Source organism: Aplidium turbinatum, chromosome 17, assembly GCF_918807975.1.
Source record: "Aplidium turbinatum chromosome 17, kaAplTurb1.1, whole genome shotgun sequence".
In the NCBI taxonomy this organism is placed as follows: Eukaryota; Metazoa; Chordata; class Ascidiacea; order Aplousobranchia; family Polyclinidae; genus Aplidium; species Aplidium turbinatum.
The window spans coordinates 13,047,546-13,058,127 of NC_137488.1; the positions used below are offsets into that span (position 1 = coordinate 13,047,546).

General features: G+C 37.1%; 1 non-coding gene across 1 annotated transcript; it reads left to right on the forward strand.

Moving 5' to 3' along the window:
* Positions 1-5,254: 5,254 nt before the first annotated feature.
* LOC145787025 (U6 spliceosomal RNA) lies at positions 5,255-5,357 on the forward strand. Its single transcript, XR_014291350.1, has one exon. It is a non-coding gene; the product is annotated as a U6 spliceosomal RNA (small nuclear RNA).
* The last annotated feature ends 5,225 nt before the right edge of the window (positions 5,358-10,582 follow it).

Here is a 10,582-nt window from a genome sequence, read left to right on the forward strand (position 1 = left end):
TTACGTGGCCCGCACATTCTTCATCAAGTAGCCCATTATTTTTAAATACTTTTCACTGTTAGATCGGAGGATGTTGTTATTTGTAACGTCATCATTAGCATTATTGACTTTTAGCATTATTACATCATTAGCATTATTGTTGCGTCATTAGTAAGCGTCGTAGAAAGCCGCCTTGTTCTTCTGGCAATGATTCAGTAACATAAATCTTACTTTATGGGTACAGTGTGGTGAATATATTAATATTTATTCTACAAAAAGCTTAGCATAGTAAAAATGTCTACAAGTAAGAAAAGGAAGGTTGATTATGAAAGGCGGAAGTTCAACAATGAGTGGTGTATAAATTACTTCGTTGTTCAACACAATCAAGATGTTGTTTGCCTGATTTGTCAAAACACTATAGCAGTAATGAAAGAGCACAATATCAAGCGACACTACTGTGCAAAACACTCTGCTAATTATGATAGCATTGTGGGTCAATTACGGTTGACAAAATGCAGCAGTTGAAAAAATCTTTGAGCAAACAGCAAGAGGTATTTCACGGTTACAAGAAAGACATTGAGCTTGTTACAAAACTGAGCTTCAAGATATCTGAAACTTAATGTGTAACTTGATTGTGTGTACTTTTCCATTAAATAAATTGTTCATATATATTCATGTGTTATTCGATAGACTGGCCCTCAGCATCATTATAATTGTACGTTGTGGCCCATTGCGATAAACAGTTGCACGCCCCTGATTTACACTATAACCTTGGTATTATCAGTTTTTATTGCAGTGGCCAGTCGCTCAGCTGAGATGCACAGTCAGCTTTCCTCCTGAGTGTCGTAACGTACTACAGCAATTTTTTATTTGTTAGCGTTGTAGTAATTTTAAAGTTTTTTGTTAGCCTATCTGTGACTAACCTACCGATCGCCTGTGTATCGCTAAAAAACTTGAAATAATTTTACTGTTTGCACGGGAGTTTGTGAAGTTAATAGTTTTCATTTAGGAAATCCATCCGGCTGTGTGCTTTTCATCAAATACGTAGTGAATGCGTGTCAAGTGCATCGCAATTTTCGATTTAGTTTTATTTTAACTGACTTTCCAGTGGCCTCAATCTCAAACAGTCCATGCTCAAACACATCGCAGTGAAAGTCGGCTACACTTAAAGCCTCTCCCACAAAACATACTTACACACATGCAAATTGCCTGTTATTGATCTACTGTAATTATCAACTGACTTAAAACGAAAATTGAGAGGATTTCTCTTATCGTTGTCATGTTTATGCAAAGTCTCATGTTGCTTCCTAATGCCAAAACATGCTTGTTTTAGGCTGGAGAAGTGCATTTAATATAAACATTCTACTTTAGAACTACATTCCAAAGTTTAGAGATTCAATCTATCATGACGGATTAATGTTAAGTACTGATAGCTCAATGCAAAATCTTGGCAATAAACTTTATCGTTTACTTCAGCTTCTGATAAAATTGGAATTAAGTGAATAGTGCACTCCAAAACGACAATATTATATTTAAAAAGTGGTTGGACACCCCTTGGATAAAAAGCACGATTTTCCATTCATTGCATTTTGTGATTTCGTTTTGTAGCAACTCCGTGGACCTGACATTGGTTAAGTGGTTTTGCTTACTCCTAGCTATTTGAAAGACTTCACTTTTACATCGATACAACGTTAGGAAAACGATCACTAGAAGGAGGGAGCGATGTCGGCCTGAGTGGGGGTGCACCGCATATGTTTGACAAGTGTGACAAAGATTAAATCAATTATTTTGAAAACTAAGACGAAACTTTGTAAGGTCGACTGGTTCACGGTATACGAAAATGTCACCTTTTCAGCATTCCATTTTTTAATATATCACGGTCATTATTTTTCATTTAAACAATCGTTTTATTTGTATTTGATTAAAGTGAATAAAAATTAAATATGAATTGCTCTTCTCACAAGGAATGTTTGATAAACGACCCATTTTTCTTCATAAGTTTGCTTAACTGGGTAACAAGATTTTCTTATTAAAACACAAGCTCAATTATATTTGACGATGGCAAAGTATTCTTTGTTGGGTATCAATATCACAGCTCTTAAACACCGGTAAAGTATTATTTGTCTTTGCAGTACTCGATAACACAGATTTGTTTGGTAATGGCAAAGTTGAACTCAGGATTTCAAAACAGAAGTTTGATTTCTCTATATTCGCAGGCCTTTGAATGAGTCACATCGCCTTGTTCCAACAGAAACCCGAGCGGCGCCGTTTCTTCGAGTATTTCACCAAACGGCCTCTCCGCTATTAAATTTGCATTGGCACTTTGACTGAACGTGTGTGACGTCATAACTTTGTTGCACTGTGACCTTCTTTTCAGTTATTGCGTCGTCGCTTTGTAAACAACAGTACAAGAATAGACCGGGAGCCCGCGACGTTCACCCTAGGTGAAAACGTTACCAATTTCTAGTCATACAACGATGTCTGGTGGTATGTGGGTGCTCATAATCTGGAAGTCTGCCCTGCCGCCAGTGGTGGGTGTGGCAATTCATGACCCAAAAAATGCGCTAGGTCAGCCGAAATAGTTACCGCTTGAAACTTAGTTAGTTGTAAAGTAAATTGCTTCTAAATGGTTGTCTGGTTTGTGACAGACATTTTTAGTGGTGGGGGGCTCTGAAAGACAAGTTTTATTCCCCCCAAATTTTCCCTAGGTTAGCTGAAAAAGTTACCGGATAAAACCAATTAATTATTAATCTCTGAGTATCAAGCTTCACAAAAATGTATATACAAAACTAAGTAACACAACGGGATGTATCATCAGTTCGTTTGCCCACGCAAAGAAAAAGAATTAATGCAAGGAAATAGATCAAGCCTTTCGCAGCTGCATTAATTAATTGCTTCGATACAGTATTGGAACATCAGTTTGTCTTACTTTTAGTTTAACAAATCTGGTGATTTAAATGTTAGAGCCCTAGCGTAAAGCTGCAAACTGTCAAATTAGTTTAAAACGATTCATTTGCTTCTGTGTTAAAGTAGGCAACTATGAATTGCTAACAACTCTCTACGTAAATCGCTTGATCATCCAGCTACTCCCATCATTTCACTACGTGACAATAGTTTTTTCATTACTCCCTACAATGTTATGACAATCGCAATGTTAAATAATCACGTACGTTTTTCATTCCACCCGATCGTTATTCGATGTACCAGACTTTTCCAAGAGATAGCAATGAAACTTTAGCTATGCAACAAATTAGCGAGCTCACAAGTACGGAACGTTGTATTGATATGAGCGCGACCAAGCCAACTCTGTTTGCGTAATCGTCCACAGACAGCAAAAGCCGTCATTTTTATATTGATTAAACGTCTGTACGTTGAATGTAAAAATGTAATGATGATGTTGTTGGGATTGTTCTTAACCAGCTTTCCAGTTGTCGAAGGATAGTTTGCTTCATTTTTATGGTTGATGCACGATTTCTTTGCAAGGAAGTAAAAGGGGGTTGAGTTGCTATAAAACTAGCAACTATCATTTCTGGCATTTGTGATCACATAAAGTTTGAAACAAATGTAGGACCTAAAGAAAAGCCAATATTGATAGGCTTAAACAATGGTAAATATTATTGGTAAAAATCTTGCATTTCTAGTTATGTGATTAAATGCTTTTTTTGGCGCATCTCAAAATGAAACACGTTTAAATGACATTTACGCGTTGACCCGATCCTGAGGTCTGGATTAGGCAGCGGACCTTAACGAAGTGGTGTTTATTTTGTGATTAGTGATTTTTTTTAGCATCGTCACTGTGTTGAAAAGGATTGTTTGCCAAACAGTTCAATTTATGGATTTAACCGACGTCTTCTGATATCAAATATTGTAAAAAAAAGATTTGAAATTATGTCAAATCACCCTTTTAACAGCGTAAACTCTGTTTCAAGCTTTAATGTGAAATCAGCTTGATACTTCCAAGCCTGGAAATGTTTTTATTTATGCATCGTTTCAACGTCGCTTGAGCTCATTATGCAATCACATGATCTATGACGCATAACTCGCCACATTGAACACTTATCGTTTTCATATCTACACCCTGCTTCGTGTTTTTGCATTTTTACGCCCTTCCCCAGACAGCAAACTCCGTCATTTTTACATTGATTCAACATCCGTAAACGTTGAATCAATGTAAAAATGACAGATTTTGCTGTATGGCTAATTGGCTGAAATAATAAGTCTTCAAACATGTGAGAGGGAAAAGATAGTTTAAAATTCTAATAACTCCGGATGAAGAATTTATATTTCTTCCAGTAAATAGATTTTACAAACTGAACAATAACTGTGATATTAGTAATAAAAAAGACGATTATGCATCATAACTTCTGTTCTGGTTTCGGTTTCTTGATGTTATCGAAACTTATAATTATAAGTTGTATTTGCATATGATAATGAAGAAGCCATCTTTACAATAGCGAAAAGTTTAACAAGTTATAGTCTAAAAGTTTCCAAACTTTGATGAACTCATTTCATGTTATTTTCGGTACAAAAAATGAATTTTAAAGCTTTTAAAAATCCAAACCTTGCTGTAGACCAGAGGTCACCAACCTTTTTTGCATGCGGGCCACTTTGGCACTAAGAAGAGCTGTGGCGGGCCGCACTAATAAAATTTTAGGTAGGTTGACTCTTATGCTAGAAAAGAACGCATTTCGTACCCACTATCCAGCGTTACATGTTGTTCATATTTATGTTAGAATACCGCAGCAACAAAATTAATCGAACAACGCTACTGCCAGGCCAAGCTCCTTTTACAACACGTTTGACTTCTTTAACATTGCCTAATAAACGAGGCCACTTGTTTTGCGCACTTATAGCGAGGCGAGCAGTTTCATCAGAATATTCATCGCCAAGCAAGAGTGGTGTTGTCACTTCGCTTCACAAAAGATATCTTGCAATTAACAATTTCAGTAAACAAGGAAATGTTTGACACGTTGCAATACAGGCAACAATAGTGATCTGCAAACATATCAGCGAAAAATAGGCTCCAATAACAAGGAGAAAGAAACCAGGCACCATGAAACAAACGCTTGTGGAAATCATCGAAAAATCGGAATTCCATCGTAATTCATGAACAGTCTTCCATCTAAAAAAGCAATGAGTTAGTTTTTCATCCTTTTTGTGAGAGTCTATAAAACCTTCTTTCTTTTATTATAGACAACTGTCACTTGCGATGCTTATCACTTATCAGCGTGGCAAGAATTTGTTGATTAACAACATTTTGCAGTACTTGCTTCGGCAGTACATGCTTCGGCAATACTAAAATTGGAACGATACAGAGAAGATTAGTATGGTCCCTGCGCAAGGATGACACGCAAAATCGTGAAGCGTTTCATATTTCTTAAAAAAAAACATTTTGCAGTACTAAGCTAAACATTTTCATAATACAATCAGAAAAAGTCTTTAAATTTATATACAATATTTTTCCAATTTATTATAATTGAGTTGGCACACCGATCTATTTTGCCAACAAAAACTTGCATAAAGAGAACACTGCTCGTGAAACACCATAACGATGAAACCCACACTAGTGTTTACATGACATTTGCAAACTTAAAATAAGCAACCCTATGCTCACAGACATTTTCGAATTTCGAAAACAGACATTTTTAATCAACCACTGGGACAGCAGTGTGGCTGGACATTCAGTGGACATCGCATTGGTATAGCTTTAACCAACCCCCCACCTAGAACTATAATCGGATTGGTCGGTCAGTGGAATCGTATGCAAAGCGAAAATATGCTTCCCGAAAATTATTTTTTGCCTTCGTGCTCTTTAACTCCTCAAGAAAAGTATTTTTGGTTATACTTGTACGCTGATACCTTCCGCGGGCCGCAGCGGTACAGCGTGGCGGGCCGCATGCGGCCCGCGGGCCGCCAGTTGGTGACCCCTGCTGTAGACTATTGTTGCTAGTCATACGAAAAACAGTCGATCATTGTAGTTGTTCATTTGTCTTAAGAGACAGCTCAGTTGGTTACAAGCTCAATTTTATTTGTGATAGGTTGCTTGCGGCGATAGGTTGTGAAATTTAAACCTGAATGAAATGTTTGCCAGTCAGAAAGTACGCCATTTTTCACATCCGCATGAACGCTGTCTGGTGATGTATGTATAGACGAAAAGAAAGCAACCTACCTTGCAACCGCGATTTACCCATTTTTGTGAGCATAAATGGAAATTGATATTCTTTTGGTTTGCGAAGATTGGCTTACTTTTTATCCCACGCTATACGCGGCCCTGCACCCAGAATATAACGTGCATTATTTAGGGACTGACTATTGCATTCAACATTGCAACTAAACTATGCCAACTGCTTCGCTTATCTAAACCTTGCTTGTGGTCGTTGACGACTTGCAAGCTGCCATGCGCGAAAAGCCTTTGTTCAAGTTATATTTTATTCGAACTGTGAAGTGTTGATGCTTTAACTCTGATAAATTTTGATTGTCTATTTTTCTCCTGCATGGTTAATACCTTGACCAGATTAAATTAGGTTGATAAGACGAGTGATTAGTTTAGTAGTTCAACATGGTTTGTACACAGGGCCGGATTTAACTGATGGAGGGCCCGGGGCGCTTTGTGATCGGGGGCCCCCCTGCGAAAAACCACCTCTACGTCTACAATAGCATTAATCCAGCACTGCACAGCAATTTGCAGAGACTTTAAAGGCTGAAAAGAAAGAAAAATAACACAAAATCACACTTTCCACGTAGGGGGGGCCTTCAAAAGTCGGGGGGCTCGGGGCACCTGCACCCTCTGCCCCCCCTAAATCCGGGCCTGTTTGTACACTGCTCAATGTTATTTGTGAGACTCATCGTAGCCTTTTTGACTGTTCGGTAATAAAAAAACAATTAGTCTACAAGCCAGCATAGTTTTTAATTACGGTTGGGACTTCTTCTGTAGTTAATATATTTCTACTCCGTAAAGTGCCAGTCAAGTTGACGGCCTTGTTTACTTTCTTCGTTCCTCTAGGCTATGCCATTGACGTTATATAAACTTGTATCATTGATACAATATGTGGATCGCTAATCGCATTATAAAGTTTTGATTTCTCGATTCGATTACCACTATTAGCGAGTTCCACAACAAGCTGTGACTTTTGTGTTGAAAAGAATCTTCTGCAAGTACATACAAAGCACAAATCAAAGTTGTTTTTATCGTGCAGTGCCCAATCTGTTATCAATGTAACTTCTGCCATTTTTTATCCGTATCTATGATTTCTATCAATTGTCCATCCGTGTTGAAATGAACAAACGTTCGCTTGTGATTGGTTTATTTTTGGGCGGGTTTAATACATTTTTTTTCTGTTTCGTATGAATGTGTGACTTCAAAACTCGACCTGTAAATTGTTGAGCTAAATTTTTCAACATCAAATAGTAGTGCTTTAGATTTTGAAATTTGATTTTAAATTTACAAAATCATGGCATAGACTTTCAACCTGAAGTAATATATTGAAAATGCTTTGTTTGTAAAAGTGCTTCAAGAAAATTTAACATGCTCCTAAACAAATAGCTAAGTACAGTCCCGGTTCGTAGTTTGAATTGAGGTTTTCAGGTTAAGTTCAAGATTTACGTTTTCTGTTTTTTTTTTTTTTTACGACTTTAAACTAAATGGCTCGCTTACTGCTATGTCTACGAAACCGAAATCTTTCGGCGATTGTCTAGTTCAGAATAAACGGTTGCGGTTATACTGTACAGTACTACCATTCTGGTGGCAGCAATGCGTAATCAACTACATTTCTTGCATGTTGTTGGTGTGAAGCATTTTTTTTAATTTAATTTCAAAGATGTTGAGCTTGTGTAGCGCTTTTAAGCAAATCAGTGTTTTATGTGAAAATGTTTTCAATGTACCATCATTTACTTCAATTTATTTGCATGGACACACGGTGTATTGCTACCAGGCTGAAAGTACAAAATCATCTTTGATTGACGTATGTTGGAGGCTTCACACCCATGAATTCTGAAGAGTGAAAATCCAACTCGCAGTGCCCTTGCAGGTATCAGGATGAACAGTTGTTTACAGCTCTGCCAAGGTTGCTTTTCATGGCTTTGTTTAAGATTGTTCACGGCCAGCTATCTTGCTGAGCAGATTTGCATTCAAACCCGTGAGAGAAATCATTGTTGTGCATCTCATGAATAAATGCGGTCAAGACGCGGCCATATTGTTTAAAGACTTCACGTCAAGCCCCAGGTCGTCGCCGACACTCGATTGTTCCAATGCGATGCTACCCAGGTAGGGCAGATCGAGCTGTCGGATTAGCGAGAAAATCTATTTTCTCTCCAGCAGCTCAGTCAATATCGTTTAGAAAAAAAGGTTGATGACGTTTTTATTCTTTCGTCGTTTGCGATTACGATCTCCGAAAGATTCTTCTACTTACTGTGGGTTTGTTTATCTCTCTTCTCGGTGGAAAACTGTTTCTTTTTTTTACTCCGTTGACTGGCAATATTACTTCTTCTCCATTGAGGCCTTGTGTGTGTGTTCCAGACACATCAATTACGTGCAGCAGCGAAAAGCACACACGCGAATGACCGAGCAATGAAACCTAGCTTGTTACTTGGTTGAAGAAATTAGTGCTGCCTCCCAGAAACAAGTAACAATGCAGTGTGAGGAACAACGTTGAAGCCCGTGCATGTTTAGTGGTAGAAGAAACTTAATAAGAAGGATATTGTTTGATAGTTTACGACACTGAGAAAATTTTACTACCACAAGACCAATGAATATTTGAGAACAGATCATGTTCAGTCAGTACGAAACCGCAGGCTTATCAAAATATCGTTTTTGAAGAGTATGAAGCCTTTCATCTTCAATTTAGTATGAAGCTTTTCATCAGTTAGAGCAGCTTTTAATGGATTCATTAATTTGATGGTTACCCAAGCCACCCCGTGTTATGAGGCGTGTTACTGACCATGTGGTCACACAGGGATACAGTGACTGAGACTTGGGGATTTAATTTGATTGCAATAGCATACAAACAAAATAGATTGAGCCGATCATTTCCTAGCTCGCAAAATTGCCTTTTTTATGTTAATTTAATGTCTGCAAACAATGAAAAAGGATTTTGTTGGCTTGTTGATGACGGCTGAGTACTACTGGCTGGTCTACTCTATCTTGTTTCTGGTAACTTTTGTTTCATTATAAACTTTCACAAGACGTTTATTTGTGGATGGTTTGGTTTTCCATTGGGTATCGACCGTGGTTTCGGAAGAAGAATAATAGAAAAATTTCAAAACCTTAACAACTTTTAACGTTCTCTTTTTTTTGTATTTTGCGATGTACGAGATGTTTTCCGCAGATTTCACTTGTCAAAATGGCACGTATGACAATATCAATGTAAATAAGTGTGCGAAAGCGAGTTTTATACTTTATTCAAGCATTGCCTGCAGACTTAATTTTTAAATAGACTTTAATTAAATTTCAATCATATGAAAGGACCACAGACGCCGACGAAACGCTGCGTCGCATTCAGACTACAAATTCCGGTTCCAATATATTTTGTTTGAGCTTAAATTGATGTATCAAAAACCTTAAAATTACTTTATTGATTTGTTATTTTATGGAATAGGTTTTTTGTCTTTTTGGACTAAAATACGGCGAATATTCTAGCCTCGAATAAAAGACAAAACCTGTTCAAAATAAATAGCAATCTATGTTGTTTCCTGAACAGCAAAATTCGTCATTTTTATATTAACTCAACGTTTGCAGACGTTGAATCAATGTAAAAATAATGAATTTGGTTTCTGGTCTAGACTCTAGAGCAGCATTTACCATAAAATTAACAACTTGCTTTAATTTGCGGCATGGCTAAAAAACTCAGCATTTTCAAGACTTAGCTCCTGAAAAAATATGCGGTTTTCCAAGAAAACGTAATCAACAAAAGTTTATGGTAAATGCAACAACCGTTTGCATACGTGGTAGCGAGTCTAATTTAGACAAGCCGCATAAAAGTTGGCTAGCATGCATGGTAGGCCGAATTTGCATTGTTTCTTCGTTATTAACTAAAAAATGTTAGGTTAATTTACATTTATTTTATTAACACAAGTTCAAAGTAATAGTTTTCAAACGATGATAATATTTAAAAAAATCAGTGCTTTTAGCGGTATAAAGTTTTGCTTTCATTTTTGCATTCTTTCTGCTGGAAAATCTTCAGTTAAGAAGCATGGAATACGTTCAAGGTGTTTCATTGTTTACGAGTAAATAGGGAAGTGATTGTGTGTGCAGCCTTCATTCCGTCTGGTGTATATTTCCGTGCACTAATTTGAACTGGAAAAGTTACATTGGCAAATTGCTTAACCGTTCGATTTTCTTTTTTTTGCTCGATATGCACAAACAATAAAAGCTAAAGGTTGTGATGAATCTGATGACACGCCTATAAAGCTTACATTATTATGTATTTAGCCTACCAAAGCCTACGAATGCACTAACTTTAGATTAGTAGCTCTCAATCTCTGTGCTGCAGCACAGTGGTGGTGTACAATGTACTGACCCATGGTGGTAAGCTACTAATATAAAATTGGTGCATTCATACACTTTAGTAGGCAAATACATAATAATATTACATGTTCGACACTTCTC